The sequence below is a fragment of the Macaca mulatta genome, chromosome 1, assembly GCF_049350105.2.
Source record: "Macaca mulatta isolate MMU2019108-1 chromosome 1, T2T-MMU8v2.0, whole genome shotgun sequence".
Lineage (NCBI taxonomy): Eukaryota > Metazoa > Chordata > Mammalia > Primates > Cercopithecidae > Macaca > Macaca mulatta.
Window position 1 is genome coordinate 121633744 of NC_133406.1, and position 17821 is coordinate 121651564.

The window sequence follows — 17821 nt, forward strand, 5'->3', positions numbered from 1 at the left end:
CTTGTAGCTCTTTCACCTGTAATTCACTGTTTCAATACCGTTGGTGTGGTGGTAAGGTGTGGAGGAGGAGGACTGTTTTATAATCTTCTCATTAAATCTCAGGGTTTTTTTTTCTTTTCTTTTCTTTTTTTTCTTTGTGAGACAGCATCTTGCTATGTTGCCTAGGCTGACCGTGAATTCCTAGGCTCAAGCCATTCTTCCACCTAAGCATGCCGAGTAGCTGGGGGACCACAGGCATGCACCACTGTGTCTGGCTAAATCTCAGTTTTAATGGGCCTCTCTTGGAGCTGTGAACTTCACATGTGTTTATCTTATGGTATATCTTTTTTTGCCCACCCCTTCACTCACGTTATATTCCATTCCCTGTCTAAAGTATTCTAATTCATGTCCTTGAAGCCCTGACCTCTGTTGACTATGTTGTTTTTGTTAGGTCAGACAAGAAGTCTAGAAGTGATTGCAGTGGGAGGGATGTCTTTCTCCTAACTGGAATATGGCTGTGGCGAAATCTTTTCCCTGGAAAGGAGAGTAGAACTTTGTTAGGAAGTATGCTCTGGATATATTTCACAATGATTACTTTTCCCCTTCACCTGCTAGAACCAGGAGCTAAGCTTTCTTGAATTTTCATTGTGAGAATGGTGTGCACTTCCTCAAGATAAAGCTTGTGAAATATGTAGTTCCCAGGGTACTGGCACTCTCAGGCTAGCCCACTTTTGGCCTCCATCAATTTGTCATAATTATTATTTGCTTTTACCAGTTTTGTCTTCAGTAGCTTCTGCTCTAGGTAACCAGATCTTGGCTGTGTCTCTATGGATTTGCCTGTCTCTCCAGATATTGAGGTGACAGTTTGCCTTGCAAGCTTATTTCTTTGATGGGCACAAGAGGAGCTGTTGATTCTTAGTTTTTCGAGTTGTCTTTTTCTAAGGATGGGATTGATAACTTACAAGTTCTTTACATGCCAGAGCTTAAATGGAAGTACTAGATTCATCTGTTTATTTTCATCTTATCAATATAGATTTTTTTATATTTATAGTGCATCTTTTGTAGATAGTATATAATTGGGTCCTGATTATCTATTCTGGCAATCTCTAACTTTTATTGTTGATATGGCTCTACTTAGCTCTACTATTTTATTATTTGATTATTCTTCAGCTTCTCCTTTTTTGATTCTTTTAAAATATTTTTTTTACTTACTTTTGACTTATTTGGATAGTTTTCAGAATTTCATTTTACTTTGTCTATTGCCTTTTTAGCTACACTGTTTATACTAATTTTTTATTGCTCATGCTAAGAATTTCAGTATACATTTTTAACTTTTAATTATTTATTTGCGTTAATGTTGGACCACTTTACATTAAATGTGAAAACTTTGCAACACTATGACTCCATTTACTCCTCCCTACGTCCCTAATGCCAGAGTTATGTTTTACATCTAAACAGGTTATACATTCTACAGGAAATGGTGTAATTTTTGTTTTAAACTACATATTTTAAAGATAATTAAACCAAAAAGTTTACATCTATCCAGGTATTTCCCATATCTGATCCTTTATTTCTCTTCTGAAGATACAAATTTTTATCTATGTTGTTTTCTTTCAGCCTGAAAAACTTCCCTAGCATTTCTCATATTGCAGTTCTACTGGCAATGAATGATGTCAATTGTCTTTTATCTAAAAGTGTCTTTATTTTACTTTTATTCAGTATTTTTAGTGGTTATGATATTTTTGGCTGAGGATTTCCCCCCAGCATTTTAAAGATGTTATTGTATTATCTTGCATAGTTTTTGATGCAGAGTCAGCTATCGTTTGTGTCATTTCCCTCTTTATGTAGTGAGTCATTTTTCTCTGTCTTTATCTTTAATTTCATTATCTTGACATTCTTAGACCTAGTTTTCTTTGCACTTATCCTGCTTGCGGTTTCTGAGATCCTTGAATTTGTAAATTTATATCTTCCATCAAACTGAGAACACTTTCAACATTATTTTAATTCGTTTTCTATGCTATTCACTTTTTCATTTTATTCCTGGACTCTAGTTACATGTATATTGCCCCACATGTTGTTGAAATACTATTCATCTTCTTTCAATTCTTTTTGCTCTCTTTAAAATGTATAATTCTTCTAGTCTATCTTTAATTCACTGGCTCCCTAGCTTCATTTTGCTTTTAAGCTCATCCAGTGAATTTTAAAAATTTAAAAATAATGTTTTTCAGTTTTAAAATTTCCATTTGAATATCTGGAGAGGCATCCTCCTCTCAAAAATTCTGCTTTGCACATTTCATCTGTGTCAGCAGCACTGAATTCTTATCTCTGTTTCCTAACTTCAAAAAGATCTATTTGCTCAACTTGGGAGCTCTTTTCCAGGGACATCATGTGGCAAATGTTTGTGGGCACAAAGCTGGTGTGATTTGGTACTCTTGCCACAGTTATTTTCTTTCTTTCAAAATCGCAATCCTGCACTGTACGTTTTCCAGTACTTAAACTTTGTTTCATGTGTTTTGCCCATTTTTATAGCTATTTATAGTGGACAAATAGTCTGATACCATTAATAATTATTCTGCCATAGCTGGAAGTGAAATTCCATGTTTGCACAAAATGCAAATTACCAAGTCTTAAAGACTCTGATGAAATATGTTTGTGCAGGGACTTAAGAGTCTTCAGTAGCTCTCCTCCTTTCATAGTTAAGAGTGTCATATTGGAATAAAGAGGGTAGGGGAACAACGCCATCTGAAATTTATATTTATTATGATTAGAGTCAGATTAGAGGAGAAATGTCAGCATGGCCATAACTCATGTAATTCAAAGTCAAGAAAACATGCCAGCAACAGGAGACGCACAGCCTTTTAGAGATTTTCAGGAGTCCAATTAGAATCTGGAACCGCAGAAATAAAAATGCTGTTTGAGATTTTAACGGGGAGTAACTGAAAACAGAAGAGGACAATCTTCTTGCCAGATGGGAAATACGTTCGTAGATGCACAGATTAAGGAGGCTTTGCTTTAGTTTTGGCCTCTGGTCACTCCCAGCATAGCACTTGAGTGCAAACTAACAGCCAGAGGGAAATGTATTCCCTCTGATCTTTGGTGCCACATTTCTCACCATGAAACTTTGCAGCCAAGTATTTTCCAGGCACCGTGGATTTTTCTAAACAGGGCTGCCATGCTTCTTGGCAAATATTACTGTTTATGTCAATCTGGTTTCAAGAGCTATCTAAAGAGTGAAGGGATTTACTGTTCAAAGAAGATGAAAGAATGAAAGAGGCCAGAGATCTTACCCAAGAAGAACCCATTAGAGAAAATTTTGCCTCATCGGAGATTGTCTATATGCCAACTTTGTAAAAAGGAACATCTAAAGACAGAAGTTTATAGAAAGACAGAATGACAGGTAAGCAGACATCAGCAAAATTTGTTTCCCTGAAGGTACAGACAGAATTCAAACAGCTAAGTTGGCTGCCATGCAATAATTGGTTTTCTTTCCAGATCCATTCTTACCATTTCTTATTGAGATAATTTTCTCTCAATAACTGATTTCCTTAGTTCTGGATTTTGTTGAGATTTTGACCTTCCCTTAGAGTCACCATATTAAACTTTAACTTATGCTTGAAAGACAAAGGTAAATAGACAGACTCTAAATAATTTTTCTATACTCTAAAACAGCAAACAAGGTCCTCTCTTGCTTTTCTACAGCTCCAGAGGTTAATTGCAGGCCTTAGGTCTCACGTCCCTCTGGTCCATTTTTTTTGTTTTTAAGTCCCCATAATACTATTTCCTTATGTATCGTTGTCCCAAAATGCCGATATCGGATTCCAGAAAAGCTGGCATTACAGTTCCCTTGTAGCACTTCACCATCAACCCTGCCCTAAAATATAGATCTAGCTGCCAAGCCTCACTGCAGGGTACAAAACAGAAAAAGTGGGGGCTGCAGAGTGCTGCCATGAGGAATTGCAAATGAAAATATCAGCCAATTTTAAAGGCTTCAGATTATCTCCCTAGTTTAAATTGCCAGCCTCTGTCAAGGAGTGACACGGTGTTTCCTGATGTGTTGAAAGCAGCCCCGCGATGAAAGGAAGATAATGCCCTTATCCAGCTGAAATCCTGAACTGGATACCCTGGGGGAGTTATGTATACAGTCTTTGACTCATCAGGATAGAGAGTGGCTGCTGACAGCTCATCAACTTTGACTCCTGGCCAAGGCTGAAAAAATGAGCTTTTCCCCCTTTTTCCCCAAATACTTTCATATCTCCTTTTAAAACTTCTTCTACCCAACATTTAAAAATTGATGGTTTCCCTGGGTCTGAAGGCAGCCCCAATCTTAAAGCAGCATTAGCCTATTGGCTCACTTGCCAGTTTGTTGAGTGTTTTTGGTCCTAATGTTTCCAGTACAACTAATGATCATTGAGCACTCTGTTAGATGCTGGGGATGCAGAAATAAACAAACATAGTTGCTGTCCTCATGGAGGACATCTCAAAGTGTGTTCCTATGGTCATCTACATTAGGATTACTTGGGGAGTCTAGCTAAAAATGCGTATTTTTCGATTCCCAATTAGATTTACTCAGTAGAAATATCTGAAGTTAGGTGCAAAAATCTACTTTTTAATGAGCTTCCCAAGTGGTTTTTAAGTACAGTGAAGTTTGAAAACCAGTTGTAAACATAGACACATAAGGAATGAAAATTTCTAATAAAAATCCTCAAATATAATAGGATGACATGGGGAAGGTGAATTTAAATTGGGACACATTGGTTATAAAGGGCTTAAGGAAGCAAATTTGAGACTTGAGCAATAAGTGAAATTGTTCAGATGGAGAGCGGAGAATAAACACTGTTCAAGCAGAGGTGAAACGTCATGCAAAGGTCCTGAAGTAAGAATGTTGATGTTTTCCCAACACATATACATGTGTGGTATCTTGCCTAAAGGAACTATCACCATTTAAATCCATGTATCCTCTAATCTGGGTTTAATCCCATTTCTCCGCCTTTTCCCTAGCTTAAAAAGTTCTTTACTAGAATCTGACCCAAATTAGAAAATTTTATCAAATTTAAGCCTTATCTAAACAAAACTAGGGAAATTAAATTTATAAAGTTTTACATAGGCCTAAATTCAACAAGATAATGGTTTATTTTCAAAGAATGTCCCTCACCTCATTCCTTTATCTCCTTTCTCAGTAATCAGCCTGGTACACGAGCATGTAGAGTATAAGAAATGATCAATTGCTGTGTGGTTTACAGGGATCAATGTGTATTCGCATGTTACTATTGCCAATAGCGACTTTATGGTTACATGTGAGAGGAATATTTTATATAAAAATCTCTGCTAATGAATTTCAGGACAAATCCATTTGAGGTTAAAATGTACACGGTATGAACCCTGTCTTATCTATGTGTCTATCTTAAAAAATAGAAAACTATTTTTTAAGAAGAAATTTTAGAAATTCTTAGCAAAATTCAATGAGTTATTGAACTAAATACTTGTGAAGAAAAATCAGCAATCTGAAAAATAGGTAGTGATCATTCTTACTAATCTGTGATTCATGAAAGAGATCAGACTATTTGAACCTATAGAGCAAGCTTGTCCGACCTGTGGCCTATGGATCACATGTGGCCCAGGACGGCTTTGAATGTGGCCAACCACAAATTCATAAACTTTCTTAAAACATTATGATTTTGTTAGCAGGTTTTTTTTTTTTTTTTTTTTTTTTTTTTTTTTTTTTTTTTTTTTTTAGCTCATAGCTATCGTTAGTGTTAGTGTGTTTTATGCGTGGCCCAAGACAATTGTTATTCTTCCAATATTACTCAGGGAAGCCAAAAGATTGGATATCCCTGCATAAAGAAAGTATTATTCATACCCTACTGTGCAGAGGAAGAAGAGATTCTAGTAATTTGCTGATGGCACATGGGCTTCTGTATGCACCTACATTTTAAAAGAATAAATCACACTGTTATTTGTAGATGATATGCTTCTGTACTTAGAAAATCCAGGGAATCTATATGTAAATTATTAGAATAAATGTTTGACAAGTTTGCTGGATCTAAGAGCAATATTTAAAACTCAATTTATATTTCCATGTATAATACTAGCAAAAAGTAGTTGGAAAATGATAGTAATATCAAAAATTTAAACAAGGACTATATTTAATAAAACGTGAAAGAATATTGAAAACTATAAAAATATTCTGAGGGGCATCAAAGGAAATTTAATGGATGGATATACTCTATTTGTGGATTGGAATCTTTATTTTTTGAGGATTAATGGCAGTTATGGTTCTTTAGTTGGAAAAAGCACAACATATTACAAAAAGGATTTATCAGAACTTCAATTCCTAGACATATCACAGTGATGCAGCAGAGCACAAGACAAACAGATGAGCTGAAAGTACCAGATAGGAAAACAGGTTTCTTATAAGGAAATGACAACTAGGCCTAAGACTGACTTCCCAAGAGGAACAGTGGAATTTAAGGGACTATGGAACAATATCTAGAAAGGGGAAATAACTACTGGCCTGGAAAAATATTCCTAGAAAACTATCTTTTAAGAAGAGCAAACAATAAGGGCATTTTTCAAATAACAAATAAGTGAGAGCACTTACCACTAAAGGAACTTTGAAAGGTTGTTATTCATGAGGAAGGAAGATGATCACAAGAGTAATGTCTGAGATATAACAAGAAACTGAAGAAAAAAATTGCTAAACATGCATAAATACAAGTAAATAACAAATACATAAAAAACAAAAAAATGAAAATGACAATATGAAGGCTAAAACACAAGATAGGACTAAAATACTGTTTTCCAGTGAATGTACTATGGCATTTATGTCACTTGGGGAGGAGGTAAGTATACTGATGAATTTTTTACTTTGATAAGTTTAGTCTGTATGTTCAGATTTCAAGGATAACCTCTAATATAATAGAAAAAGTAAACAGTTTCCAAAAAAAAAAAAAAAAACCAAAAAACCAGGAGGAGAATAGAATTTTAAAAAGTCTCAGCTGAAAAAAGAAAACCATGAATGGAAGAGCAAAGCATAGAACATTAAAAAATAAATAAAGATCACAGAATGAGTTGATAAAATAAAGTTACATATGTCAAAATAAATGGTAATTGCTAAAATCTGCAGTTAAAACAAAAATAACAAAATTCATCTATATGCTTTTTTAAAGCAGACTCACTAAAGTATATAGAGAAAAAATGTTGAGAGTAAAAATATGATTAACAAACTATAGGATAAATACTAATTTTAAAAATCTGTCATAGCTATATTATTATAATATCAAACAAAACAGATTTTAAGGCAAAAATATTATTACACATAAAGAGAGTGACTTCAAAATGCTAAAAGGTCACATTAAAGGGGTCAGTTCAAAAAAATTAATGGAAGATACAACCATTTCAAATTGGCTATATTAGTCCATTTCCAAGCTGCTGATAAAGACATACCCGAGACTGGACAATTTACCAAAAAAAAAAAAAAAGGTTTAATTGCCTTACAGTTCCACATAGCTGGGGAAGCCTCACAATCATGGCAGAAAGCAAGGAGGAACAAGTCATGTCTTACATGGATGGCAGCAGGCCGAAAGAGAGCTTGTGCAGGGGAACTCCTTTTCTGAAAACCATCAGATCTCATGAGACTTATTCACTATCATGACAGCAGCACAGGAAAGACCTGCCCCCATGATTCAATTACCTCCCACCGGGTCCCTCCCACAACATGTGGAAATTCAGGATGAGTTTTGGGTGGGGACACAGCGAAACTATATCACTGGGTAAATATAACAACACAACCAAAAAATTGATCAAGCAGTAACAGAAATAAATAAAAGGAGAAACATCCACTGCCTCTCTGAGCAACAACAACGAAGTATCGAGAAAACAAGTAAGTTAGACAAGGAACAACAGAGCAAATACAAAGAAAGATTAAAATGTAAATAATGGTGAAAACAAATAATTAAGACATATGGAGACATATGAAGACATATTAATTAATGAAGACATATTAATTAATAATGGTAAATGTTTCTTTGAGAAAACCAATAAAGAAAATGCATCTCTGGCAAGACTGGAGAAGAAAAATTAAGATAAAGCACATATGGTTCATTTTAACATGGGTAAAACTCACAAATATATGTTGAATACAAAAAAGAAATCACAAAAGAATACAAAGAAGTACAAAAATGGGAAAAACTTAGCACAGTTGATTCTTGAACAACATGGGAGTTAGTGGTGTCAATCTCCCTTGCAGTAGAAAATCCATGTATAACTTTTAACTCCCCCGAAACTTTACTAGTAGCCTTACTGATAACATAAACAATTGATTAATACATATTTTGTGTATATATAGTATGCCATATTCTTTCAATAAAGCAAACTAAAGAAAATGTTATTAAGAAAATAATGACAGAAAATATACTGAGTACTGTTCTGTATTTATGGATACTGTAAGTTTATGTCATCTGTTTATAAGTTATGTAAAAAAAGATATGTATAAAATTATTAATAGAAATGGGAATCATTCAAGAGTCCTTATTTTCCCTTACTTTCCACATGAAATCAAATAAACATGGTATATGTCTCAGAATTATCCTTTAAATTTCTATTTATTTTTACTTTTATGCTTTAACTCATTGTTAGCCTGGACCACTGCAGTAGTCATCTAATTCATTGCCCTGTCTCTTCCAATCCATCGTCCTTGCTAATGCTTGATAATTCTTTTTTTTAAAAAAGCAAATCTTATCAAGTGTCTTCCTTTTATTCCTTGTGTAAAACTCTTCCCAACTTCCAATTGCCTAACCACGAAATGTTAAAGTCCAAAGTATGCGTATCAGGTCCTGCATGATCTGGTTTCTGTCTATTTTTTCAGACTTATTTTTCACTCCTTTTCCCTTCCCTTCACCCCCTCACCAACTCTAACACATTATTTGTCATTATTGTAAGTATACTAATATTTATTGAGCACTTATAGTATATTCCAGGCATGGTATCTATCATTTTACATGTGCTATCTCCTGTGAATCCTAAATTAACTCCATGGGGAAGGAGCTCCTATTTTACCCATTTTATGGATGAGGAAACTGAGCCATAATAGGCTAGTAAATGACAGAGTCAGAATTCGAACACAGATGGTTCTACTGTATTAATTACTGCTTCGCTAATTATCAGACTGCCTTTCACTTCAGGACCTCTTTCTCCCTTTACAGAAATTCTTTCCTTCTGAACCCTCAAAACCTTCAGGACTCAGTTTGCATGTCATCTTCTACATGAAGTTTCACATTACCTTTCTAGAAGGTAGCACTGACTTTGGTTCTCCATCTGCGTTCCTTACATCATAGCTTCCATAATATTTAATCGCATGTACTTTTTTGTTTTTCTACCTCTTGAAGATTGTGAAGGTTAGTATTGAAATCATTTGTGTTTGATTGATGGGGACCTAATACAAGCACCTAGTACTTGACTGAAAATTAATATATATTGAATCAAATTGATGGATTTCTGCAACTGTATTTTCTCCCATTAGTTAACATTATGTAACTCCAACCGTACTGTAATCTTGCAATTATAACTTTAAAAATTTTTGCGTACTATTTTCTTCTATCCCATTGCTTATTACAGTGCTTCAACTATAATAAGTAGTCAGTAAATATTGACTAATTTAAGTATTGCATTTCTCCAACACATGGCTATTTTATCAGTCTACCCCTAGGCTTTATTTTACCTTTAGCAGAAAAAAAAATCCGAATAGAATCAACATTACTTTTTCCTAAGGACCTATAACAATTTTTAGCCCTAGTTTGTAGACATGAGGACATCTGCACAGCTGTTTTACCTTCACCTACTATTATCTATTCCTGAACCCAAATAGTTAGAGTTCTTGTTGTGAATTCGCCATTTTAGCTAACTTTATATACTGCTTAATTTCTTTAGGGAGACATTCGGCCTGGAGAGATCACTCTTTTGAGATCAATTCAAGAAAAAGAAAATGTAAGCCAAATGTTAGGACTTCCAAGCAATCATATATATTGGCCTGGGATACAAAATCTCAAAGAAGAAAGCTGATTACTTGAGACATTTTAAATGAAAAGGAGCAAAGCATTAAGCCCACTGGGCTAATAAAAAAAAGTCCCAATCTGTTTCACATAGATGTTTTGTCTTTATAGAAGTAAAATGTATATATGTCCAAACACAAAATGCATTAAGGATAATTATTTGCATATTAAAAGTCATATGACCTAATTTTCAATAAGATTTTATATGTTTTCTTAGCGACTTTATCAATGCACTTGAATATTAGTTTAAAGTCTTTCTTAATTGGATAGAGGACAAATAGAAGCACTGTTTATCATGGCATTGTTTGTGGTGGCAGAAAAATGATGATAACAGTCTGGGATCTAGCCCTGGAGGAGTATTAACACAAGGTGGATACATACAATTGAGTACTTGGCAGACATCAGAAGCCACAAACTAGATATGTGCATAGTTATAAGATTGTACCTTCAAAGCATATTTCTGGTGAAAAAAGTAAGAAAGCTGATATCTATGGCACAATATCAGTACTGCAAATTAAATGGCATGTACACAATCATTCCCATTCTTCAAGGTTATGTAGAAATAAAAGGTTTAAAATCAGGCATATGAGGGTAAAAGTGAGAATGGGACTGCAGAATAGGAATGAAAATGGAGTAAGTTAATAAATAAACAAGAGGGGTTCCTTGTGCAGACCAATGATGATGATATGTCACCATCTGAGCATGATTAACGCTCAGTAATTGAGATCTTTGTAAAACTAAAACTAAATTTAAATTAAAAAGAGAAGTCAATGTCAGTTGGTAATCTAGAAATAAGATATTCTTGAAATTGCACTGTAAGGGGAACTATGTTGTACACAATTTAATTTACACATTGTTTCTGACTATGCCCATGATTAACATGAGGCACACTGCCTCGCATATTATTGTCCTTTATTCTTTTGTGAAGCAGAGAATGTATGTTCATTAGTCACAGAAGACACACATTGTTATTCCACTTTATTATGTTGTCTAGACTTGTACTCTAGTGTTAATCTCAACAGTGCATAAAATTTTCTATTTAATAGCTAACTGACCATCAGTCAGCTCTATAGAAATTCTCTAGGTTAGTATACAAAGATGGAACGGAACCAGAGAGGTCCTTCTTGCCCTTGCTTAGCATAGAAGAAGAGTTAAATAACCTCCTGGTACAAATACATATAAACTGTCTTTGAGGGTAAAGATTCTTCCTCAGATCTTTGAACAAGAATACATTAGCTGACAATAGTATCAGTGGTAACTATGTTTATAGCACAGCAATAAAAACAATCATAACCCCAACGACAGATTGGTGAGTCGACTAACCTCAGACCCCCAAGGTCTGACAATCCTACAATAAATCCTCAGGTAGATCTGTCAGCATAATGATGACAGGGGCTTATATAAGACTGAGCTAAGGTTTCTTCTGGGCTTGCTTCCAATAGCCAGGAATTGCGGAAAAACTTTGCCCTTGGTAATTAACTCTTAATTTAATAATTATTTGAGTAAAAAAAGGTTAAAATCTTTGTATATTGCAATTTTCTATTTTCAGAATCTATCAACTTGAGGGAAAAAAAAAAGCAACAACACACAATTCTAATACCCTTAGCAGATGGATCTGTGTTATTGCAGAACAGGGACCTGGAAAGTCTCCATATACCAAACTATAAATATTCCTGTGACATTTATTATCCTCACTTGAGTTCAGGTGCTTAAATACTTGGACTGAAGTCATGTTTGTAGCAGGAAAAAAAGTTGATCTTTAAGCATACCTTGTCGCTGGCTAAATTATTAGCAACAGACAAAGATGGAGGGAAAGTACACCGGAGCAAGGGAGTCTCCCACGTAAGAGAGGTCACAGAACCTTTAAGTCAAATTAGTTAAAGTTTAGATTCACTTGTAGTACAAATTCCCAAACACCTCACTTCAGACAATTTGATGGATCACATCCCAGGAACTCCCCACCAAACTCCAACTTTCCAAGTACGTATCTACTAGTGCAGTGTTCTGTGGTCTTGAATTTGAGTCCCAGCTCCACCAGCTGCATGGGATTGTAAATTCAAACTTCTGTGAATCTCACTTCATATTGCATCAAGGAACTGTAGGATTATGTAAACCAGGAGATAGTAACCCATATAACATCTTTCCAATAAAATAAAATCAAGCTGAATGTGTCAGCATAGATTAACAGTCCCTCTTCATTAAGGGGTGTAGATTCCTCAAGTGTGGTTGTTTCGTGGTTCAGACTAGGATTTACTAGTGTTGTTCTTAATTAAGGACTATTTAATTCCCTTGGGGATGATTACTTGGAGCCTGGGATAGGTTTCATTCTGAGAGGAAAACAATCCATGCATGACTTTGCCTGGGATATTGCATAACAAAAGTCTTGCAGATATATCCATCCCAAAAGCTATTTCTAACCCTTGCCCAGAGGACCCAGAACAGTGTGAAGCTGAAGAAGACCCACAGGCCTCTTCCTTCATCCTGTCCTTTTCCCCCAGCAGGAATGACCCCTTTGTGGCTCTCAAAAAAAGGCTGATCCAGTGTGATGCTATACCAGCACATTTATGGTGTCTGGAACTGACAACACATTTTAAAGGAACGTTGTCAAACTACATTGTCTAGAGAAGAATGAGGGGCCTGGAGGTTATGAAATATAAATACAGTCAAAGAAGTGAAACTTCTCTCTTACAAGTTAAATATCAATTAAGTATAGTTCTAAGTGCATAGGCTCAGGGGCCAGATTGTCTATTTTCAAACCTTGGTTCTTCCATTTAGTAGTTATGTGAATTGGACAAGTTATTTCACCCTTTTGTACTTCAGTTTCCTCATTTGGAAAAGGGAAAAAAATAGTATCTATCTTACAGTGTTGCCATGAGGATTAAATGAGTTAGTAATAAACTGCCAAACATGGCGTTTGAACATACTAAGGGCTTTATCAGTGTTTGAAAAAGAAAAAAAATGAAAGCTGTTTTTAAATATTTGAAGGGTTATAAATTACAGTATAAGTAGGCCTTTATTAGAGTTGCCAAAGGCCAAGTGTTCTTAACTTGGGGATCTATGGTAAGACTCCAGAGACTCTTCAAGCCTATGAAATTGCATGTGGGTTTTTGTATACATGTGTACTATATGTTTCCAAAGAATACCATGACCTTCAAAAAGACTAACCACTGAGCATAAAGATAAAACCAATGAATGAAAGTTTCAGGGAGACTCACTTTGACTTGTAGGATAAGACACTATTCTTAGGCTTTAATTATCAAAACCCAGAGCATCAACAGCCTTATCTCAAACAGTTGCATATGATACTAGATGAACACATCTTGGGGTTGCAGGGGACTAAATGGGCTCTCATTATTAGAGGTCTAAGAGGGAAGACTGGTCTCAGCTTCCCTGCCTCATACTCCTCTTTTCTTCTTCCTGCAGCACCTTTTTCGTGTAGTTAAAAGAGTATGTGAGTCTCCTGGATCTTGACATTCTCAAGCTGTAATGTTACACAGTCCAACCACTGCAACCCTTACTCAATGGCAAATCCAGTTATATGACCCCCGCTTGCTGAAAATTTTCTGGTAACACTCCAATGCCAAGATAATTCATTAACAAATAACATAAGTCTGATTATAATGTGATGTTGTCCTGCCTTTCCAGTCACATTGTGTCCAGAATTGGTTCCTTCCAGTGGGTTCTTGGTCTCACTGACTACAAGAATGAAGCTGGGGACCTCGTGGTGAGTATTACAGCTCTTAAAGATGGCGTGTCTGGAGTTTGTTCCTTCCAGTGGGTTTGTGGTCTCGCTGACTTCAAGAATGAAGTGGCAGACCTTCGTGGTGAGTGTTACAGCTTTTAAAAGTGGTGCAGACCCAAAGGACCAAAATCTAGCAGCACCTAGATTTACTGTGAAGAGCAAAAGAACAAACTTCCCACACTGTGGAAGGGGAACCTAACAGGTTGCTGCTGCTGGCTCAGATGACCAGCTTTTATTCCCTTATTTGGCCCCACCCACATCCTGTTGATTGGTCTGTTTTACAGAGCACTGATTGGTCCATTTTACAGAGTGCTGATTGGTCCATTTGCAATCCTTTAGCTAGACACAGCACTGATAGGTGCGTTTTTATGGAATGCTGGTTGGTGCATTTACAATCCTTTAGCTAGACACAGAGCACTGATTGGAGCATTTTTACAGAGTGCTGATTGGTGCATTTATAATCCTCTAGCTAGACAGAAAAGTTGTCCAAGTCCCCACTCAACCCAGGAAGTCCAGCTGGCTTCATCTCTCAACATTTCTTATCTAATACACTCCAAATCTTCCATTAATATCCAACTAAAATGTTATATTCTTTCTGATGCCCTCTTTAAATTCTTTAGAAACAGTTAGCTGCTCTGTGTTGTGAAATCCTATAGTATTTTATTGAAATCTCTGCTATAGCACTCACAATGTAGCATTTCTCTCACACTGTAATATAAGAACATAGAAGGCTGAAACTATACATTGTTCAACATTATATCCCTGAGGTAAACATTGCTAGTTACCTACCAAATATCTTTTTGCCCTAACTAGAAGAATACTTTATGGATTCCCTTCAGCTCAAAGTAATAATGTGACCAGTTAGATGTGAAAGAAGGCCATGTGGTTGGGTTCTGGCTAAAGGTACATGGGTGCAAGTGTTGTACCATGCTTTTACTCTCGGTCCTAAAACCTCCATATGTGATTTCCCACATTGTCTTTTCCTCTTCTGTGATGATCTTGGCTAAGGATAAGATGTAAGGAACCTTGTTTCCTGCTTGACTACACCATCCCTACTGACCACGTTTTTTGTGTGTTAAGATTCTCAGATGTCAGAATTTACTTGTCACATCAGCATAGCCTAGCATATGCTAACTAACATACTAAGGTTGGCAAAGTGTAAAACTGAAGGATGCTGGACCATTGATAGGAATCTGGAACTCAAACAACTATACATGACTATCTCTGGACTTCTTTTTGTAAAATAAACTCTTATTTATAATAGTTTTTCAATCATTACAGTTGGCAAGACATCTTAAATATTCACAGAATGGTAAGCACTCAGAAATGCTCATTGAAGAAATGAGATTCTAAGAAGCTGGGTAGAAAGATTTATAGTAATTTCATTTCTAAATTTTAAAAAGCATAGATTTAATTGAGAAAGAGTAATAAAATATTTTAAGTTCTTTCAAATAAATTCTACCAAAGAAATTGGACCCGAAGCTATATCTGTGATTATGTATCTTGTTAGCTAGCTAGCTATTTATCTATTATCTATCTACAAAATTGGCAAAAAGAAGGATAAACATGTAGTAGAAAAACTGAAATATAAGTTTGGTACAAAATGAATTGGGGAAAAGGAGTAATCAAAGGGAAAGAAAGCAGGGTGGGTATCACCACGTTAAGTTTCAAAAGTTGGACTAAGTTCCAAGATGAAGAATTTTCATTGAATGAAGAAAAGTTGTTCAGAGAGATGATTCTCTTCTGAATATTTCAAATCTTCACACTTAAAGCAGTAGCATCACTGCAAGTGACAACTGCAAGTTTCCAATGTAGCATCACTGCAAGTGACAATTGAAAGATCTAAGGTCTAAAATGGGTACACTAGGGCTTTTGGTTTTCTTCTACATAAGTTCAGGGATTTTTGCACAGAACTTCAAAGATCATTGGTAAAAGTCCTTGCAAGGCTTTAAGCATCAAAGCAACCATAAATCTGCTATGAATAAAGTTAAATATGATTTCTTTAGACAATGAAACCCTGGGTCCTGAAATACAAACTGAGAGGCTTTTCCTCTGAAGGCAGATGAGTATATAATATATAACATTCATTTAAGTTTGGGAGTCTTCAGAAGACACTGAAGCAGAGAAGAGGTTCTATTTGGGGCTTCAAGCTTTTTGTTCTCAAATTTGCTAAATAACATCTCATTTCCTGTGAATTTATTATAAAATATAAGTAGATAAAACATGCACTTATGTTACAAAGTTTATCTCATAATTTTGGTTTACTTTAAAGCTTCAACACATTTATGAAGTCTGACCTCTCTGCACCTTAGGGTGCAACATCTGTTGAGAGAGATGGTTGCTTCCTCCATTGGAGAAGTCAGACCTTATGGACAATCCAAGTCTAATTTAAAGAACGATGTTTCTGTTTTCTACATGTTATCAGTGTGAAAAATCCCACAAGTGATATTAGTTATTTATAGCACCAATTAATAACTCAGGTTTCCACAAGCAACTACTTAACTTGGTGTTCTCCAGGTAAACTGGTCTCAATCTTGCTAAACTAAAAAGCACCTGGAGGAGTACAACTCTTCATTGATTCATCCTCTCCCTCCCCCACTGAAGAATGATGGGCAGCATGCATGCAAATTGCAAGGCGCAGCTATACATCCCGTCCGAAACCTGAGAGCAGTAAAATGAGAGTCACGTGATGCTAGTATCTAGTGTCATCTAGTATTCTGAAATTAACAAAAGCATGGCAAAGTGCTGTTTACTTGGAATATGTGATTTATTATTATATTTATTCTACTTGAGGAAATTTAAAAATCTTTATATGTCTACCAAGGAGTTGTCTGATTTTGACTAGTGCAGAAAGATTGAACAGATCACAAAAACTGAAAAAAAGTAAAAACCAGGATTTTTTAAAAAGTCAGAATGTGTAGCTTGATTTGACAAGTAGAAGTGAATTAGTGAATACATTTCTATTTCTCCTATTTTGTTAGAAATTGTTTTTGAATTTGAAGTGAAAAATTTTAAAAAATCAAATTTTTGCTATGTCATAAAATTACTTTAGATTTTGTTACTGAAAATTGATTGATTGAAAGAATTATTTTTGTAGAACTGAAACTATGGTATCTACCAGGAAAATAGTATTTGACTAATTGCTGACATTACTATACTCTTGCTAGGTGGCCTGTTCCACTTAATTTGGCAATATGAAACTAAATTATATTTCAAGGGATATATATATAAAATGAACAGTGAGTTTATCCTCAAGATTCTAATTATAACTGATTATTTGTTTCAAATGTTATAGGAAAAGTGCTAAGTAATTTTATTGGTAAATCTGGTTTGTGGTTTAAGGACCAGTTTGCATAGCTCATTAAGATGAATTCACCTAAAATCTTGTACAGATTCTAGATGGATAAAACATGCATTTCCATTTAAATAAATTTCCATAGCAATTTTGTTTTACTTTAAAACTGTATCACATATGTAAAGAAAGATTCTAACCACTGGATCCAGAAACATCTATGCCAAATAACATGTGATTTATTTGGCACTATCTATTTAAAATGTTATTATTCAAAAAGTGGTTATAAAATATTCTGCTGACATATAAATCAGAAAAATAAACCTTTAAGTGATTTTTAAAAGTCTAAACATATCTATGGACATGAAACTTTATATTTAATAGCTCGTTTATTTATGAGCAATGGAATGAGTAAAAGAAAAACAGTTCCAAAAATATCAAAATTTTACATTGTATTAGGGATATACTGTTTTTATGATGATGTAAGTATACAATGCTTATTACATCAGTTTCCCCCAACACATCTAATTAAATGTTAAATCACTAATTAAAAAATAACAATTTGAAGGTATCTCTGAATATTAGCTTTACCATTGTTGATTAGATTGGGAGAAGTCAGTTTTCAGAGAAAACTAAATCCAGTTTCAGATATGTTGAGTTAGAGGTACCCAAGGGACACTGAAATGAAGAATTAAGCAAAATGGTTGACAGCATGGACTTTGGAGCCAGACTGTCTCAATTCAAATGCCAGCTCTACCAGTT

The 17821-nt window shown here is 35.0% G+C and overlaps 1 long non-coding RNA gene across 1 annotated transcript in view; it reads left to right on the top strand.

The window, feature by feature from the left end:
* The window catches only part of LOC144337771 (uncharacterized), an 81005-nt gene that overhangs the window by 53398 nt on the left and 9786 nt on the right, over positions 1-17821 (top strand). Inside the window, exon 2 of the long non-coding RNA XR_013411270.1 lies at positions 13671-13749. This is a non-coding gene — a long non-coding RNA (uncharacterized LOC144337771). The remainder of the gene's footprint in view (positions 1-13670; positions 13750-17821) is intronic.